General features: G+C 41.2%; 1 protein-coding gene across 1 annotated transcript in view; it reads left to right on the top strand.

Annotated features, from left to right (window-relative positions):
• Positions 1–21,388, top strand: part of PTPRM (protein tyrosine phosphatase receptor type M) — a 719,823-nt gene that overhangs the window by 148,784 nt on the left and 549,651 nt on the right.

Below are 21,388 nucleotides of genomic sequence, written 5' to 3'. Positions count from 1 at the left end.
TTCTGTATTCTGATAAAGTTCCTTGTTTGGCGTTGTAAGGAAGTGACTTTATGATATTTTATCATTGTCATGGGATAGATCTGCACCTGGAGCCATATTTTTTATCTTGTATAAATCGTATAGATCAGCATAGGTTTATGGATTTCAGTGGAGCTGTGATGACTTGCACCAGCTGAGGATCTGGCCCTTGAAATTCTAGGTGGAGCTACATATTCATCAACCATAATGCATAGAGTTTTGTTTCTAAAATGCTGCAGTTGAATTGTGGAATGGATTCATAAGCTATGATACTTCATAAGCTGCAGCTCCTCTTTTATATTTTGATCACGATGCAGAGCAATCTCTACAAAATATACTAATTACAAGAGTAGAGAATTACAACTTGTGCGTATTTAAGTTCCAGTTTTTCTTGATCCTAACATTATCTCAATAAACTTGAATTAACATAATTTTGTTTAATCTTAACACAATAACACCATCCCCTCAGACTTGCATTGACATCGACTTAGGGACTTTATGTTATTGCCCTGTGTCATTAAACTGAGTGCCGAATGAGCATTGCCATAACAAATATATCTGTATGTGAAAAGTGCTTGTGCATTTTCAGTAGATATTTGTGAAACCTTTTCTGGTGCTCTCAAAACATTTTTATAAAACTTCGGGCTTTTTGTATTAAGAACCTGATCCTTCAGTATCCTGAATATGCTCATCTCTGCTAATGTGGTGGAAGTTGAGTGCTCAGCTCCTTGCAAGACCAAGCCTTGTTTACTTATTTTTGTCCTTTGATAATTTAAATGTTCATTTAGTTACCATTAAATGAACTGGATTAAGAACTCCAGAGTGCCGTGCAAGCTTTTAGTTCCTCTACCAGCATTTCTCAGACCTGAACCAGAAGCTCCACCATTCCAGGTAAGAGGGTTGTTCAGTCTTCGTGCTCATTAAATACTGTGCTTCTCTGCTGAGGCTGACCACCAAAACAGACACACTGTTTTCATTTTAAAAAGTTAGGACTTGTAAAGGAAAATATTTGTAAAGGCCTGCAGGAAACTTTTTGCCTCTAAAATTAATAATAAGCTTAATGATTTTTAATTTTTTTTTCAAAAACTGATTTTAACACAATTTTTTGAAAAAGGTTAACTATTACATCTTGAAAATGTATTCCCATTTTACTCTCCCCTGGCTATCGTGACTAACGCTTCTCTTGGTCATCTACCGCTGTCCTTTCACACGCACTCTTTCAATGAGTCATCTTATTCTCCTCTCCCTCTCTTCATAGGGATCCCATCTATAGTTCCCTTCTCTTCTCCTTTTACATCCTTTTCCTGAATTATCTCCTTTGCTTCTCCTTCCACAACTTATCTTTATGATGGTGACTCACAAATCCATTTCTCTACTTCTGTCCTGTGTTCCTCAATCCAGTCCAATTTACTATGGCCAAAATTGAACTCATTATCTTTCTTACCAAATCCTTCCCACCTTTCTCGGTTACTATTGGATACCCCCATCCACTGTGTCAGTAAGGCCTTGTACATAGGGTACTTTTTGACCCTTCCCCTCTCTTGTTGCATACATCCAAGCTGTCTTCAAATGTTGCCCTTCCTGTAACGTTAAGAGCTGATATTTCCTTTTGTTCATGAAGCCACAACTCTCATGCAGCCCTTCATTATTTCCCATTGTAATTATTTCTCCGATACCCACATCACTTTTCCCTAGTCCATTTAGAACTCTGCTGTTAAGGTCGTTTTCCTTGCCTGTTGTCCAAACGATGTTACCTCTTCCCAATTTCAGATTCCTCCACTGGTTTGCTCACTGCATCAAGTTCAGGCTTCTCCTCTCCTTTTAAGTCCTGTCACAGATCTGTCCCTCCAACTTCATCTCTTGCTGCATCTCTCTAACACTCTTCCTCCTGTTTCTTCTCGGCCAGTGACGTTAGCTTTGTCTACCCGCTCTTGGTCCACTTCTCCACAATTGTCTTTGTGACTCCTTCCATGCTGTATGGAACGTCCTCCCTCTGCTTATCCTGAAGGACATTCTTTCAAAAATGAAAAACAAAAATAAAACAAAAATCCCTCCTCAAGACTGACTCATTTGTGATGTGTTGTGTTGTATTTTATCCAGCTGAATAGGTTGAGGGACACTCAGACATAGTGTTATAACTAGAATTAACAGAGCGCCTATGAGCCCTAGTCGTGGTCCAAGACCCCATTGTGCTTGGTGTTGCATAAATAAAGAGCAGAAAGATGATCCCTACTCCAAAGAACCTGCAATCAAAGTATAAGTCCAGAGACAACAGATGGGAAAGTGGAGACAATGGGACAGTATTGATCAGCATGATAGTCAGTGGTCTCAGCACATTTGCAGCCTGTTGTCAAGTTAATTGTAGATATCATGGTAAGGGAGAATTTAAAGGAGAATAAGGAAATGGGCTTTACACTTCACCCAAACATGAGGTTAGGAATGGCGGCATGAGGGGGTGCAGGTGGTGGGGACAGGTGTGGGACATAGAGAGGGTAGGGATGGATGGAGGGAGGGCTGGGGCTCAGGCAAATTTCACCAGCGATATGAAGGAGGGAGTGAGTGGATTTGAGATATCTGGATTTGTGCTGGTGGGAGATTGGGATGGAGAGGAGAAGAAGGGCAGGTAGAACTGTAAGGGGTGAGGGTAACAAAGATGAAGCCAGTGTAGGGGAGGAGGAGGATGGATGCCATGATACAGAAGAGTGTGGTGAGAGCTTATAGGTCAAGGGTACATGTACACACAATCTCCCCCTCAGGTAGCTAGAATGCATTCTTACCCTGCTAGATATGGGCAGTGGTATAGCTGAATGGATTTATTTCTTTAGAAAACAACCCAATATATATAAAAATCTATTAAGTATATAAAAATTGCTTCCATTGTATGCCTCCTTTCTACCCTCCATAAGTTGCTTGTTTCTTAAGGCAGGTTTACATTAGAAATGTAAGTCAACCTGTGTTAGACCAACTTACAGCCATCGGAGTAATTACTGTGGTGGTGCATGGCCACACTGTCCTCCTTGGGTTGTTAGTATGTGTCCTCAGCAGGAGCCCTTCCACTGATCTAAGAGGGTTAGTGTGAGGAGCTGAGAGCTGGTCTCTCAGCTCTGCTGGCAATTCCCTGCTGGGAGCCCGGCTGCCCCACACGCTCCCGGTGGGCTACCTCTCTCGCATCCCCTTGCCTGCCTTCAAATCAGGGCCTGATAGCTATTGTACATGACACTGAGTCTTGAAGATATCTTAACAAAGGGATTGCTTTATCCCAGCTAAGAAAATGCTGAGAGAGCTTTTACGTATGCCATGGCCAAATACAGCCATTGGGCTCTTCCATGATGGATAGGGACATTCCTCAGGTCAGCAAGGAACAGCTGTTCTTGCCATCTATTTGTCTTAATATATTTACCTTTATATTGGTGATGTAAGATAGAGGATAGGGGATGGTATAAATATTATAGGTCTTTCTGGCCTCAGGAACAGATCTGTCATTTAACAGCGGTGAAGGAGCCAGACATGGAATGGAATACTTTGTTGTTTTTTTTCAAAAGTATTTAATATAGCAAACTTTTTACTTTAAGAAACTAGTAGGTATTGGTGCAGTACCAAGAACCAACTGAAAATGGACCAAAACACACACTTAACAGATTAGAAGAATAAAGGATGTCATGTGCATAAGGAAAGGATAACCAACATTGGCACAAGAAAGCGATTGCTTCATCCTGTTGACACTGATTTTTATTGCTGTTTACTTTAGTGCATGTACGAAGGTTAAATACATTTAGAAAGGAGCAAGTGTTAAACCTCAAGGAGCTCATGAAAATATGGCTCTGTGTGTGTTTAAAAAAAAAAAAAAAAAGCTCCCATGGCAAACTTGAGCTTTCTTATGAATAGGGCAGCCTACCTTAGACAGGATCCATGATGATGCAGCACATTCACATCTGTGAAGGTCATAGTTATGTTTTGCTAAATAGGACTTAAATTTATGGAATATTCTGTTAGTTTAAAATACCACTGAGGTAGCTTTGGTGGTACTATCAGAACAAATAAAGTGGAAATTGGCAACTTTTCTTTAACTGCTTATTTCAATTTTGTAGAACAGAAATTTAGTATAAATCTTTCCTGAGGAAGTTCGCATGCAGAGAAGTTCCTGTCTGCATGAATGTCTGCTTAGTCGGTTATTTATTTTTGCCAAGACCCATTGTAGTCCTGATGTGCATTGTTTGAAGCTCAGCACATTTATAAAGAAATGTTTCCCAGAATACTGTTAATTAATTCTTACCACAGATGAGTTGGTTGCAAATTTTTCTTTCCCAGAATTTAAAAAAAAAAAAATGGCATAGGGTAGGATCAAGAGGTTACTTAAAATTATGTGACAACAAATTGGCAATTGTTAGGATTAGTGGCGGTACTGAATAGGAGTCGCCTAGTTTGGCAGGGAGGGCATTCTCTTCTATATGCCCTCTGCTTTGGAACTTATTCTTCCTGCCAAATCCCAAATTAGTTTCCCTTCCAGGTATTATGCTACACGCTCTTTTTCCTGGGGCATTTTGGGAGTGGAGAGACTGACGGGTTGGGATAGAATGAATAGTTTTGCTCTGGTGTTTTGGCTGTTGTGTGGGTAGTTTCAGAACTGGTACAGTTGCTAGTGAAATACTGTCCAGCTGTCATATGTTGAAAAATTGTAGAGGGTTCAGAAAAGAGCTACAGGAGTGATTAAAGGATTGGAAAACGTGCCTTATAATGATAGGCTCCAGGAGCTCAACCTGTTTGGTATAAAACAGAGGGATGAAGACTTTTATCACAGTCTACAAGTACTATGTGCTAATTACTTATGCTAAACTATCTGTTTGATCTTCTATTTAGCTGTGATACTGAGTGTCTTTTCCAGACCTGAGGAAGAGTTCTTTGTAGCTCAAAAGCTTGTCTCGCTCACCAACAGAAGTTGGTCCAATAAAAGATATTACCTTATCCACCTTGTGTGTCTACCTGAGGAAGAGAAATTTGATAGAGGGCTCTGCAACAGACTAGATCTACGGCACACCTTTAACAAAGTGAGGGTAATTAACCATTGGAACAACTTACAAAGAACATGATGGATTTTCCTCTGGTGAACATAGAACAGCTATGTAATAATCTAAGAATACTGAGATGTAGTAATTTTATCAACACTGTGTGACCTAGCTGGTGATTTTAAGGTTCTGACTTTCATGTCTGAATGTTTAGTCGGATTTATTAGGGGGCAATTTGAAAAACAAGCAGGAAATGCAATAGCTATCAATCAGTAACCTCCCACTGAACATGGGGGTGGGAGGCAAGTACAAGACAGTGACCTACTCCCAGGCCAAACTGATACTATTCTGCCAGTACTGGGAACTAAGAGATCAAACGGTCATAAATAGTTGAAAAGCCCAACACAAGAGAAAAATGAGGAGGGGATCAAGTGTCAGGAGCTATTTTGGGGGCAGGCTGACAGAGTGAGAGTTTAAAGAAGATGGGCCTTCTCCCAGAGCCAAGGAGTGGTAAGCCTTAGGAAAAGTGAGGCCTGAGTATAGACTAATTTATTATTTCAAGAAGTTTTATTTGAAATGCTTTTGTTCTAAATAAGTAATACTTTGCTTTAAGAAGGCTGCTTGGTTACTGGTTACCACTGCCATTGCTCCCAGAAGGAACAGAATTACAGGGTCTGAATATAAGTCAGACCTGCTGAGGTAATCACAGTTGATTGCAGAGGATTACAGCCCAGGACCCAGGCTAAGAGTGGAAAACCATGTGATTCCACCTTGAGAAAGGTGATGGCTGAAGCCTGAAACCTGAGTAGAGTGCTCTCAGGCCACGTCCAGACTAGGTATTAAAATCGATTTTAGATACGCAACTTCAGCTACGGGAATAACGTAGCTGAAGTCGAATTTCTAAAATCGAGGTACTCGCCCGTCTGGACGGCGCTGCATCGATGTCCGCGGCTCTCCGTGTCGATTCTGGAACTCCGTTCGGGTTGATGGAGTTCCGGAATCGATGTAAGCGCGCTCGGGGATCGATACATCGTGTCCAGACTAGACGCGATATATCGATCCCCGAGCAATCGATTTTAACCCGCCGATGCCGCGGGTTAGTCTGGACGTGGGCTCAGAGATCAGGAGAGGTTAGATGTGCAGATAGCCTGTTAACTGTGACACCTCCATCACTTGGCAATTTTTAAATGAAGAGTGGATGTTTTTCTAAAAGAGATGCTCTAGTTCAAACAGCAATTAATTCAGGGAAGTCCTGTGGCCTGTGTTATGCAGGAGATTAGACTAGATGACCACAATGATCCCTTTTTGCCTTAGAATCTATGAATACCTCATAGTTTATTGCATATATATGTCCTATGTTGGGCTGAAACTTTAGTGCACAAATTGTCAGCACAAATTCAATTTCCCAACCCTCTCCATCTTTCCCCTTTCTCAAATAAAGATCAGACAAAAGCAAATTGTCATTAAGCTTTTAGAAATTGTAATGGGGGAAAATGCATCTCACTAACTTTAGATACATTTTGAAAAGAAAAGCTTAAAAAACAATAAATGAATGTTGCCTTTTCTTGCATAAAGTTGTGGAATGGTTACAGTTAAATGGAAAAGTCAGTGAGTTAGTATAAATCAGATGGTATAAAACAATGGAACTATACTCATTTACATCAGTTGGTAATATAACCCTAAGGTTTACCAAATAATCTTGTCTAGGGAGTAACATTTAGGAGCCCACATAGGGGGAAAGGTGATGAAGGACATGGCCTTCCAACTCCAGTGATGTCCTAGGGTCAGTGAGGTCATCCTGCATAACACCTGATTCTTTTTACAAAAGATCAGACCATTAGTGACACTCTCCTTGTCAACCCTCCGGATCTTCCCAGTAGTATGGTGTAGTGGTTGCACTCTGTCCTGCCATGTGGGAGGACTTGGGCTAGCAAAAATGTCAGTGTTGTGGGGAGGGAGAGTCTCAGGTTCACATGCATCTCCTAGCTGTCCAGGCACTGTAGAAATATCAAGAGTTTCCTAAGTTAATTCCTGTATATCTCTCCAGCAGATTATAGATGAAGTAAAGAATAATTATTACCAGAGATAATGCATAAGAATGAAAAACCAGCAGCAAACTAAATTGAAAAATAGAATGTTATTTATACCTGTAGCACTGTGGAAGCATGTTGTGCTGACTGATTTAACAAGCAGACTTGGAAACTTGGTTTGGGGCTGCAAGAGACCAGAGGTGGTATTGATGTAGTGAACTAATTACCAGTGTGCTGAGGTTGCCTAGTGGAGGTTTTTTGAGTGTTTCGTTGTCGTGTTATCTCCTGCTGGCTAATTCATTGAGTAGCCGAGGTCGTGGTGGGCATCTGCTACAGACCACTGGACGAAGAGGATGAGGTAGATGAGGCTTTCTTTGGACAACTAACAGAAATTTCCAGATCACAGGCCCTGGTTCTCTTGGGGGACTTCAATCACCCTGACATCTGCTGGGAGAGCAATACAGCAGTGCACAGACAATCCAGGAAGTTTTTGGAGAGTGTTGGGGACAGCTTTCTGGTGCAAGTGCTGGAGGAACCAACTAGGGGCTGTGCTCCTCTTGACCTGCAGCTCACAAACAGGGAAGACTTGGTAAGGGAAGTAGAAGTGGGTGGCAACCTGGGCAATAGTGACCATGAGATAGTTGAGTTCAGGATCCTGACAAAAGAGAGAAAGGAGAGCAGCAGAATATGGACCCTAGAATTCAGACGTTGACTCCCTCTGGGAACTAATGGGCAGGATCCCCTGGGAGGCAAATATGAGGAGGAAAGGAGTCCAGGAGGGCTGGTTGTATTTTAAAGAAGCCTTATTGAGGGCACAGGAATAAACCATTCCAATGTTCAGAAAGAATAGCAAATATGGCAGGTGATCAGCTTGGCTTAACAGAGAAATCTTCGGTGAGCTTAAACACAAAAAGGAAGCTTACAAGAAGTGGAAACTTGGACAGATGACAGGGAGGAGTATGAAAATATTGCTCAAGCATGCTGGGGTGTAATCAGGAAGGTCAAAGCACAACTGGAGTTGCAGCTAGCAAGGGATGTGAAGGATAACAAGAAGGGTTTCTGCAGGTATGTTAGCAACAAGAAGGTGGTCACGGAAAGTGTGGGACCCTTTCTGGAGGATAGGTATAGGCTCCAGAATGACCTAGACAAATTGGGGGATTAGGCCAAAAGAAATCTGATGAGGTTCAACAAGTGCAGATTCCTGCATTTAGGACGGAAGAATCGCATGCAATGCTAAGTGGCAGTTCTGCAGAAAAGGACTTGGGGATTACAATGGTTGAGAAGCTGGATATGAGTCAACAGTGTGCCCTTGTTGCAAAGCAGGCTAACAGCATATTGGGCTGCATTAGTGGGAGCATTGCCAGCAGATGAAGGGAAGTGATTATTCCCCTCTATTCAGCACTGGTGAGGCCACATCTGGAGTATTGAGTCTAGTTTTGGGTGCCCCACTACAGAAAGGATGTGGACAAATTGGAGAGAGTCCAGTGGAGGGCAATGAAAATGATTAGGGGGCACATGACTTACGAGGAGAGGCTGAGGAAACTGGGCCTACTTAGTCCTCAAAAGAGAAGAGTGGAGGGGGGGGATTTCATAGCTACCTGAAGGGGGCTTCCAAAGAGAATGGAGCTAGGCTGTTGTCAGTGGTGGCAGATGACAGAACAAGAAGCAATGGTCTCAAGTTACAGTGGGGGAGGTCTCGGTTCGATATTAGGAAAAACTATTTCACTAGGAGGGTGGTGAAGCAGTGGAATGGGTTAAGTAGGGAGGTGGTGAAATCTCCATCCTTGGAGGTTTTTAAGGCCCGACTTGACAGAGCCCTGGCTGGGATTCTTTAGTTGGAGTTGGTCCTGCTTTGAGCAGGGGGTTGGACTAGATGACCTCCTGAGTTCTCTTCCAAGTCTAATCTTCTGTGATTCTAAAGCCTCTAGAGCAGGGGTCGGCAACCTCTGGCATGCAGCTCACTAGGGTAAGCACTCTGGCAGGCCGGGCCAGTTTATCTGCCGTGTCTGCAGGTTCAGCCGATTGCGGCTCCCGCTGGCCACGGTTCGCCACTCAGGCCAATGGGAGAGGCGGGAAGCCGCAGCCAGCACATCCCTCGCCCGCGCTGCCTCCTGCCTCCCTCATTGGCCTGGGATGGCGAATCGCGGCTAGTGGGAGCCGAGATCGGCTTAACCTGCAGACACGGCAGATGAACAAACTGGCCCGTCCCGTCAAGGTACTTACCCTGGCGAGCCACATGCCCGAGGTTGCCGACCTCTGCTCTAGATAGGAGATATTGTCCTCTTTTCAGCCAAGAAGTAAAGTGCTGTACTGACAGCTGCTCTAAAGGAAGGTATCTTCATTCTTCTAGGCCAGTTTTGATACCTAGAGTTGAGGCATAGGGCTGAATAGATTGGGATGTGTTTATGGGAGCCCTTTAGCATCATAGTCACAGAGTGGAAAGAAACATACTTTTCAATTTAAAAAGCAAAATAAAATGTAAAATACCCCTCTCCCCCAAACTAAATTAAGCCCTACAGTTGGGTATAGAAGTTAGGGAGGGAACCTGTAGATCAAAAAATATATCTGTATTATGCATAGTGTATTTCAACAGGCTTTTTGTTTTATTTCTTTCGGTGTATAAAATTCTCACATTGACACCTGTTCTAATGGGAAAGGGGATGGAGGGCATTATTCAAAATAAAATTCGTAACATACATTGTCACCTGTTCAAATACAATGGGCTGCGTACCTCACTTCAAAAATAGATAAAATGCCCACCACCTCCAGCAAAAACTTTAGTAATAAAGTATAATAAAATAACAAACATAATGGCTGCCAATATTTACTGTAAACTTGGTGGATTTAGAGAGTATATTTTATTATATATTCTGTTTAAATTTGGACATAAGAAATATAAAATACATTATACATGTTATATATCATTTATAAAAGTATTTTAAAACTGTAGCACCTTTACTGTGGAAGTGTTTACTGTTTGTTTTTAATTGAAGAATAATTGAAACCCCTTAGACTAATAAAACTAATATTGCTTCTTTGCTTAAAACTTGAAATGCATTCTGAAATGGTCTGGATTTCTCATCCCAGTTTAATATACTGTTCTCTAGCAGGATGCACTGAGAGTTCTTTAACAACCGCAAAACTCATCAAGCAAATGGAGAAGACTATCCATGAAATCAAGCTTCAAACTTTTATTTTCTCACAATCGATAGAGCAATGCACTTGGATTTATTATGATATAGAGATTGACTATTTAAATCCTTTATAAAGTTCAAAGCACGAAACAGACTGTTTGCACAAGTGAGCCGCTGTGGAGCTTCAGTCCCATATGGGTTTAAGGGGAAGATTTCAGGCTCAAAAAGACAGGGTTTGGGGAAGCATCAGGTATTGGTTTCAAATTACCTGAGATTGCTTTGTGGATTTTGTCTTCCGGGAGATGAGAAGACAAGATACTCTTTAAAGATGAGCAGCACCGTAGAGGGTGATTGAGCATCGAGTACTCTTGTGGTTGTTAGCTTAAAGAGTTTAAAGATGAAAATATCTGTTTTAAAAGCTGATGTAGCAGATGAAGAGGAATACTGCCAGGTTTCTCATTGAAATACCTTATATATGTATTGTGACATGGTCGGGTCAGATGGTTACAGGAGAGTGATAGAAGGCAGATATATTAGCCTTAGATTAAGCAGGCCCCTTTTCCCTGGGTAAGAACAATCAGGAACTTGCTGGAACCAGTTAAGGCAGGCAGGCTAATTAAGATACCTGGAGCCAATTAAGAAGCTGCTAGAATCCATTAAGACAGGCAGACTAATCAGGGCACCTGGTTTAAAAAGAACCTTACTGCAGTCAGTGAGGGGTGTGCGAGGAGCTGGGAGCAAGAGGTTTGCAAGAAGCTGAGGGTGAGTAGGTGTACTTCTGGAGGACTAAGGAGTACAAGCATTATCAGACATCAGGAGGAAGGTCCTGTGGTGAGGATAAAGAAGGTGTTGGGAGCAAGCCATGGGGGAAGTAATCCAGGGAGTTGTAGCTGTCACACAACTGTTACAGGAGACACTGTAGACAGCTGCAATCCCCTCATCCCACCCAACTCCCTATTTGATATAAGAAGAGTTGATCTGGACTGTGGATCCCACGAGAGGGGAAGGTCTCTGGTCTGCCCCCTGACCCATTAGGTGGGCCAGCAGAGACTGTGGGGATTATTCTCCTCCTTTTCCCCATGCTGGCCAGTGATGAGGTTAGCCGAATGAACAGCAGGTTTGTGCCACTAACAAAAGGAGTCAAACTGAGGGCTGCCGTGAACCTCTGAGGCAAGCAAATCTGCCAGAAAGCACAGAACCCACCACGGGAAAGGAGGAACTTTGTCACAGAATATAAAAAGAAATTTCGTATAGTGTTTCTGACAACAGCAAAAAAAAAAAAAAAAGTGTTCAGAATATCCTGTGTGTGAATGAAATGGCTGAAACATCATCTTGGATTTGATAGCATTGCAAGCCCTTAGTTCTTCTGTCTAGTGAAATCAAAACTGTAGCGAGAATGTGAGAGTATTCATCATGTAAATGAATACAGATCTTCAGTGGAAAGAAGATGTATGTCCCTATAATGACTGAAGGACAAAGTGCCATTGATCTCCACTTTAATATCATAACTGACTACTATATCTGACCAGAGCCAAACATGAAAGTTACCTTTCCTCCTCACTTAGCCTGTAAACAGCACCAAAGAACAGTTGCACCCATGTTGTACTTGAGGTGAACACATTGGTGTGCTCTTCCTAAAGAAACAGGAGATGCAAATTTGACGTGATTTTGCAGTTAAACACAAAATACATACATACACACACATTTTGGGGAGAAAAAATTCCCTTCACCTTTATTATTTGGTTTATCTTTTCTCATCATTTTGTTTGAACTGTCTTTGCTGTATTCTGATTTTGGTGCAGCCACACTGTATTATGTAGGCTTCACATTCTTTTCTTTCATTTGACTTTATACACCTTATTACATTTTGGATGCAGTTACATTCTATAGTGTTGAATTTACTTACTTTGTTCTTTTTGCGCTCCTAAGTTTTTGTTTTACTTCATAATCATTCAGATGACTGATGGATGGCAGGAGAGAGTTCACTTGATCATAGCCTCTTAGGTTCGCTCCCTCTGGGGCACCTGGCCTTGGCCGCTGTTGACAGACAGGATACTGGGCTGGCTGGACCTTTTGGTCTGATCCAGTATGACCGTTCTTATGTTCACTTGTACATTTTAAGCCTTTCGTATACGGCTTTAATAATGGGCTTTAATAGTTCTTTTGATCCCAAAGGGTCAGCCGCACACTCAGATGAGTATATAACTCAGATCTTATCCAATAATCACTCTGTTGCCAATCCTTTAGTATCTAAAATCTAAAGGTTTATTTATAAAAAGAAAGAAAAGTGAGCATTAAAATTGGTTAAAGAAATCATACATACAACAATTGCAAAGTTAATGGTTCAGGCTTGTAGCTGCTGGCTTAAGTCAAGTCTCTGGTTGCTTCCAAATCATTGGATGGTCCTCAATCCCTTGGTTAGAATGCTCCCATTAGTATAAGTCCATTGTTCAGAAGTTTGAGCAGGAAAGAGGCAAAATGGACGTGTTTCCAGGGCCTTTTATAGCTTCTGCCATGTGGAGGGAAATAGATTGTTTCAAACAAAGCTTTCAGCACAGCTAGTGGAGTTTGATGGAGTAGATGGAGTTTGGAGTCACAAGGAAAAGTCACATGTCCATGCATGATTTCACTTACGGTTTGTCTACACTGGCAATTAATAGCACTGCAACGTTCTTGCTCAGGGAAAAAACCACACCCCTGAGTGCAGCAACTTGCAGCACTAAAGCGCCAGTGTAAACAGTGCCCCAGCACTGGGAGCTATGCCCCTTGTCGAGATGTTTTTTTTACACTCTGCCATCACTGTGCTGCGACCACACAAAGCATGTTAAAACGCTGCTGCGGCAGCGCTTTATGTTGCCAGTGTAAACTAGCCCTAAGTCACAGAAGAAGCCATTACCTATGTCCCAGACAGAATGTTCATAGGACACTCCATTCAGTGTACATGGATGTTGTCCATTGTGAGTTAAGTGTCCTTTTGATGAGCCACTTAACTTGAATAGTTCCTTCACAGTGTGCTGGCTAAACACCTTGTTGGTGTTTCCCAGAAGCAAACTCTTTAGAAATACAGGTACATAGTTAATATTCATAACTTTATATACAAAAATGATACATGCATGCAAATAGCATAATCATATTCAGCGAATCATGACCTTTCCATAGACATCTTACATGCCACATTTTGTACAGGATTTGTTGCAATTATATAACAGTGGTGGTAGAAACAATGGTCTGTGCGGTCATAGTTTAATCAGATAATGCCACAAGCTGCTAAAGTTAGACCTTTTTAAATCAGCAGGTCCAGATAATTTGCATACAGGAGGGTTTTGTTTTTTTTAATATCTGGCTCAGGAGTTCACTGTACTGTTAAAGTTTTTTTCAATGTGTCTTGGAACACTAGGGAAGTTCCAGAAGACTGAAAGAAACTTCTGTTTTGCCAATATTTAAAAAGGGCAAATGGGATGACCGGGGTAATTATGAGCCTGTCAGTCTGATACTGATTCGTGCTGATATGTACTCAATTAATAATAAATTAAAGGAGGATAATGTTAATGTCAATCAAAGTGCATTTTTGGAAAATAGATCTCAAACTAACTTGATTTTTTATGAGATTACAAGTGTGGTTGATAAAGGTGATAGTATAATATACTAAGACTTCTGTAAGGCATTTTATTTGGTAGCACGACATTTTGTTTAAAAATTGGAAAGACATTAAATGGATTAGAAGTTGGTTAACTGTTAGATCTTAAAATGTAGTTATAAACAGGGAATCATCAGAGCATGTGTGTTTTATCACTGGGTTCCTGCGGTGGTTCTTGGCCCTAGACTGTTTAACATTGTTATTAATGACCTGGAAGAAAACAAAATAATCACTGAAAGTTTGCAGGTTACACAAAAAGTGGGGGAATTGGTAAATAATGAAGAGGATAGGTCACTGACACAGGAATGTTCTTGTAAGCTGGGCCAACTAAAAATGTGTTTTAATACAGCTAAATATATACATTTGAAGAACAAAGAACGTAGGCCTACGTAAAGGAAAGGGCGGGGACGGACTGTATCCTGGGAAGTAGTGACTCAAAAATATTTTGGGGTCATGGTGGATAATGAGAGATGCTCCCAATTTAATGTTTTGACCAAAAGGACTGATGTGATCCTGAGATGCATAAACAGGGGGATCTCGAGCAGGAGTATAGAGGTTATTTTACCTCTGCGACAATGATGTGACTGCTTTTGGAATACTGTGTCCAGTTCTGGTGTTCACAGTTCAAGAAGGATGTTGATAAATTGGAGAGGGTTCAAAAAAGAACCACGAGGATTTGAAATCATGCCTTGTAGTGATCGACTCAGGGAGAGAATCTGTTTATCTTAACAAAGAAGGTTAAAGGATGACATGGTTACAGTCTGTAAGTATCTGCATGGAGAACAAATATTTAATGATGGGCTCTTCAATCTAGCAGAGAAAGTTATGACATGATCCAATGGCTAGAAGTTGAAGCTAGACAACTTCAGACTGGAAATAAGGTGTAAATTTTCAATGGTGAGAGCAATTGCCCATTGGAGCAACTGTCATAAACAGATAGTTAAGGGTTAATGTCTCTTTTACCTGTAAAGGGTTAACAAACTGTGAACCGGACACCTGACCAGAGGACCAATCAGGAAACAAGATACTTTCAAATCTCGGTGGAGGGAAGCCTTTGTTTGTGGTTTTTGGGTTTTGCTTTGTTCTCTCTGGGTCTTGGAAGGGACTAGACGTGCAACCACGTTTCTTGCCAATCTCCCTGCTACAGTCTTTTATATATTCAGAATAGTGAGTATTTAGTAGAAAAGGTGGTTATAGTCTTTTGATTGTTTTCTGTATTTGCAAATGTGTAGTTTGCTGGAAGTATTTTAAATTGTATTTTTGCTGGGGGGAGGCTTCTTTCTAGTGTCTATAAGCTGTAAGACCCTGTAACTTTTACCATCTAAATTACAGAGATAACTTTTACTTTTTTTCTTTCTTTTTATTAAAAGTTTTGCTTTTTAAGACCTGTTTGATTTTTTCCCCTTGTTGAGGCTCAAGGGAATTGAGTCTTTACTTAACAGGGAAGGAGAAGGGAGGGGGGGAGGGTGGAATCCTTTTGTTTTAGATTCACGGAGCTTGAATCTGTCTATCTCTCCAAGAGCCCAGGGAGGGAACACCTGGAGGGGAAGAGAAGAGTGGGGAACAAACCTGATTTCTCTGTGTTGTTATTCAAGGAGTTTGAATCACAGTAGTCTTCCAGGGTAACCCAGGGAGGGGAAATCTGGGAGAGGCAACGGTGAGGGAAGGAGTTTACTTTCCTTGTGTTAAGATCCAGAGGGTCTGGCTCTTGGGGGTCCCCAGGCAAGGTTTTGTGGGGGGCCCAGAGTTTACCAGGCATTCCAAGTCCTGGTTGGTGGCAACTTATCAGATCTAAGCTGGTAATTAAGCTTAGGGGAATTCATGCTGGTACCCCAACTTTTGGACTCTAAGGTTCAGATTGGGGAAATATACCATGACAGCAACTCACCAAGATCTTAGCAGATTCTCTATCATTTAAAAATTATCAATCAAGGTTGGCTGTTTTTAAAAAAGATCTGCTCTAGGAATTATTTTGGGGATTTCTATGACGTGTGCTATACAGGAGGTCAGACTAGATCATCACCTCTGGCCTTGGAATCTATGAATCCATAAACGAGCAAAACATGCATATTTACACGCATGATTTACCAACTTATCCTAACCTTTCTCCAATTGTAATAAATGGGAGAAGAGATCAGCACTAACCACATCATTTTCCTCTCTTTTCCTGTTTGTTAAAGTGAGAAGTCGTACATAATTGACGGAGTAGGAAGTAGCATGATCCAGTGGATAGATTTCCAGCTTGGAAATCTGGGTTCTATTCTTGGCATTGCCATTGACTCATTTTGTTATTTTTTGTCAAGACACTTAATTTCCCTGCACCTCAACTTTGTACATCTGGGGTAATATTTACCCGTCTTCATAAAGCACTTTGAGCTCTTTTGATGGAGAGCTGCATAAGTGCTAAATATTAGACAACTCAATGATGATTATTATATCAAGACTTCCCCTAAAAGTGGGAGGATGAATTATGTACTTCTGATAATAGCTTATATGTGTGTGCATGAACAACTTGCTTTTGTCATATATTACCTCCTGGAATTTGGTTGAGGAAGTTGAGTTTTCCAGGAAGGGAATGAAGGAGCAGGTTTATGGAATGGGCTGGAGAGCATGATCCCTGATTTAGTGAATGACTAAATGCACATGGAGGGAATCCTGTTTTATTGAGAACTGCTAGCCGAGAACTACTATGCGCATAGTTCCCTAGCAAAGAAAAATAAGTCATTCCTTGGGACTGAGGCTAAAGCATCACTGATATGCATGTGTATATATAAATATAAATAGCAAGAATGTGTAGTTCTTGAATTCATGGAGTTATGCATCAAAAAGGTTTTATGTGGGGTTTCATTGTTCTTGGTCACTTTATTGAAAGCAGATATTTAGGATCATCTTCTTGAGAAAATCGTTTCAAAGGAATCGTATAAGATCAGAGTCTTCTGTTGTATTTCTCGATTTGTATAAGGCTTTTTCCCCCTCCCCAATGGCAGAAAATCTTTTAATGTGTGAATTCTATTTTGAAGACATTGCATATTCCTCCTCCAGTTATTTGTAGCTTAGTGTTTTTGGTCTAAGCAATTGAAGCAATTTATGAAAGAGCTTTTGGTATCTGAAATATGGCATTGTCATTTATATGTAACAAACAGGATACAAAGCATAAAGAAGTTTGACTTTGATTTTGATTTAATCATTTTGTAGAATTTTTTTGTCAGAACTGAATATTTTTGTAGTTTGGGACAATTCCAAAATACATGTTGATCACTTGCCTCCAGTTTGACCCTCCTATGCATGATTGATTTTTTTTTAAGTTGCCTCTTTGTTTAGAGGGGTTTGTTTGTATCTATTTACCAATTATATATAAATTTCAAATTTATATACATATATATAAATTTGAAAGCTGATCTGCACCGCCCACCCCAGCATTCTAATTGCATGACATACCTGAGCATATTAACGTTTTACACAGACTTCAGTCTTTGGCAATACAGAGGGATTGGTTCCCGATGGGCTGCTTTGATAGTTATTTCCTTTGTAGTAAAGCATTTGCCAGTATATTTCTACTGTAGGTGTCATTTCTGGCAGAAGGTGTGAGGCTTTGATCACCATTTCTTCTCCTTGTTGTTTGTTTTGATTATTTCAGTTTGTATGTTTTGTTTATGTATGTTCCTGCTGTGCTTTTTCTCTCCTTGTTTTTATTAGTCTCAATGAGTTTCTTATTTTACGTTTGTGTATATTTTATATATAAACTTAAGTTGTTTGGAAATCAATTTGTTTGACAGAGTATAACTTTTACAACTTTTAAAGTAGTATTAGTTACGCTATATAAACAAGTAAAATAATTAAAATGATATAAAAAGGAATCAAATTCTAAAAGGTTATGGTGGCTTTTGTTTTGTACCAGTAACTTATCTTTGTTAATATTAACTTATAATCTTATTAAAAACCCACATGCTTATTTTAATAGCTAACATGATACCTTTCATACTATTAATCCATAAAACTCTGAATAGATTCTGTGAACATCTGTTTTAGTAATTCTTTCAATACTAGTAAAAAACCCTTTAAATTTCTTATGAATTTGAGGATCTGTCTGTTTGCTTTGGTGCATGTTCTGAAAAACCCTTCATGGCTGACTTCTTAATGGAGGAGAGGTCTATCAATGGTTGTTAGCCAAGATGGTCAGGGAACAACTCAATGCTCTGGTGTTCCTAAACCTCTGACTTCCAGAAGCTTGGACTGGATGTCAGACAATGAATCGCTCAATAAATTGCCCAGTTCTGTTCATTTCCTCTGAAGCATCTGGCACCTGCCACTGTCAGAGGACAGGATACTAGGCTAGACAGATCATTGGTCTGACCCAGTATAGCCATTCTTGTGGCTGTAATATACAGCTATTACACACACAATTGTCAAAACAACGTAATAATTAAATCTGAAAAGTCAAGCACTCAAAGTTGGGAAATCCAGAATGAAGGTTGCCTGTATGCAACCTTAATTTGGCATTCTTGTGCATAGGCATTCTGAGACATTCTTGAATTATATGATTGCATGTTATTTTCCCCACAATAATTCTGCCTCATTCAGTGCACAGAACTCACTTAGTGAGCAGGTATTCATTGTTTCCTTTATTCTCAGTGTTCAGTGCATGGCCCCGTGCCTTATGTACAGCACAGTATTCAAACCATCTCTGGAGAGGGAGGCTATGGCTACATAGCCCCATATTTCAGACTGCAGGGGTCTGAATTGCACTTGTGTGCTGCACTGTAACTCCCCCATGTGGGCACTGTGAGCACCAACAAAAGGTAGCTAATTCGCATTAACATAGTACTCTTTTTAAACATAGGGGGTAGGGGGGTTCAACGCAGCATGTGACCTTGCACCGCAGTTCAAAACCCCTTTAGCCTGAACTGTGGGGCTGTGTAGACAAGTTAATAATTTCATTATGGGTTTTTCTGTGGCACTCATCACTACAATATCTGAGTACTTCACAGACCTAAATTAATTTATTTTTGCAACACCCTTGTGAGATGGTGGGGTATTATCATTTTATAGATAGCAAGCTGAGACACAGAGATTAAGGTCAAAAGTTTCCACTAATTTTGAGTGCTCAATTTGAGATCTGTTCTTTCAGAGTACTTATTCTATAGCACTGCATATGTTCAAGGCAGAGCTCTCACTGACCCCAGCGGCAGCTGTGAGTGCTCACCACTCCTGCAAATCAGACTCTAATGTATCAAGGCACCCAGAAAGAGGAACACGCAATTAGTTACCACCTCTGGAAAGTTTAGTTTAAGTGACTTGCCTAGCATCACACGGGAACTCTGTGGCAGAGGGATGAATAGAAACTAGTTTTCCTGAACAGCATACAACTGTCTTAATCGTTAAACCATCTTTTTTCCTTCCTGCAATCCCTTACCTCATTCACTGCATGCCTTCCAACTTGTGCAACAAATGAGGAAGGGAGTCCTGCATAGAAATAGCCTCCTTTACTACACAGCTCTGATTCATCACCAGAGTAGATTTATCCTTTGATCTGAGTGAGGCAGGAGTCATGTGGAAAAAAATGCATGCACACAAGAGGGCCAGATTAAGATTGCCTGCACAATCTGGCAGTTTCTAAAGTAAGAGTTCTACTTTGCAACCTTAATAATGTTCTTTTAACTAGTTCATGTATAATAATTTCCTAGGTGTGTGTGGTTTTTTTTTAAAGCAAACTAATTTCATCATGGAGTATCATATTGACGCCCACATAGTTCATAAGATGGGACAGAAACATTCGATTCACCAAACTGACTTCTACCCCTTGAGATTATAGTATAACTGATAGCAGAAGTAGGTTGTTATCCTGTATATGGACCAACACTAGAGGGTGATGAAATACTTCACCAGTGGGGTTTATAAATATTTGCTGATAGCAGGGGAATGGAGAGACTCAGGAATTTTAGCTTCCTTTTCCAGACACTGGAAAAATATTTGTACAGTGGGCATAGACCAGGGGTAGGCAGCCTAAGGCATGCATGCCAAAGGGGGCATGTGAACTGATTTTCACTGGCACTCTCACTGCCTGGGTCCTGGCCACTGGTCTGGGGGGCTCTGCATTTTAATTTCATTTTACATACAACAATAGTTTAATTATATATGATAGACTTATAGAAAGAGACCTTCTAAAAACGTTAAAATGTATTACTGGCTCACACAACTTTAAATTAGAGTGAATAAATGAAGACTCGGCACACCACTGCTGAAAGGTTGCAGACTCCTGGCATAGACTCTTCTGCCTGTTTGACCAAGTCTGACCCCTTCTGTCCTGCTCCAATCCATTCTGTCATGTCTTGTCTTTTTTCCACTCCTGGCTCTTTGTCCCAATCCCATTCTCCTAGCCTCCCCTAAACCGTAGGTTTCTTGTCCCAGTCTCTTTGCCCAGCCAATCCTAGTCTCCCCTTCTGGGTTTCCTCTGAGTCCCAATCCCTCTTCCCCCTGTCCCCAATTCCCAGTCTTCATGCCCAGCTAGTCGCTGTTCTCCCTTCCTGGCTTGCCTGTCTCCCATTTCCCTCTCCTCACTGGCTCGCAGGCCTAGTTTTCCTGTCCAGGTTTCTCACCCAATCTTCCCCGAACCCTTTCTTTGGCTCCATCCAGTTTCCATCATTCCTGGCTCTTTGTCCCAGCCTCACTACATTCATTGTTCCAGTCAACTCCATTACCTCCTCCTGGGTCTATTCTTTGTCTAGTCTGCATTTGAATCAGACAGCTTCTTCTCCCATGCTGCCTGGATGTCAGGATGAGAGTCATTGAGAGCACAGGTTCCCTATTCCCAGTTCTGGGGCCTAACCCATCCTGCCCAGGACAGCCATTACAGGGAAAGGCCATTTTAGGCAAAGGCCAGCTTCACCCCTGGGCTGGAGCATGGCAATTCCACTGTGGGGAAGGTGCATTCAGTCTGGTCAGCACTAGGAGCTGAGAACGCGTACTTGGTGGTTTGGTAGCATGGCACATGCAAAGTCCAGTCAGCAGATGTGAGGAGATGAAGTATGCTTAGTGAGGGTGCAATCTTCATGAGTTTTAGCAACTAAAATCTGTGAAGTCTCTGAGCATGTGCAAATGGATTTTTTTTTTTTTAAGTCTTATAGTAACTTGAACAAATTTGGGCAGATTTTCAGAGGGGCTTTCTAGTTGGTTGGAACATTGCTGAAATATGCTGCTCCGTAGTTGAAATGTTTTGCAGAGACATATTGGTGTTGACAACATTTTGAAAGGGGTGGAGGGTGGGAGAACAGACAGAATGGCAACAAATGTTTGATGAAAATTCTCGGTTGTTTTTGAAGTGTCATCAAAACTTTTTGACCCTCTTTAATGAAACATCAAAATTGGATTCTCCACTCTACCAGCCACTATGAGAAGCTCCCAAAACCTTTCTAAGCTCCAGAACAAGCCTGTGCCCATACTCGCCCACCCATACACCCCAGTGCAACTCCCTAGCATATCCCAGCTGTGAAAGTCCTCCCACACCCCTCAGGATAAAACTTTCCACATCAACAACTGCATCCCAGGCTGATAAAACCCTTCCATGGT

This window comes from Gopherus evgoodei, chromosome 2 (genome assembly GCF_007399415.2).
Source record: "Gopherus evgoodei ecotype Sinaloan lineage chromosome 2, rGopEvg1_v1.p, whole genome shotgun sequence".
In the NCBI taxonomy this organism is placed as follows: Eukaryota; Metazoa; Chordata; order Testudines; family Testudinidae; genus Gopherus; species Gopherus evgoodei.
The sequence above is the reverse complement of the archived record's forward strand: the minus strand, read 5'-3'. Positions and strand labels throughout refer to the sequence as shown.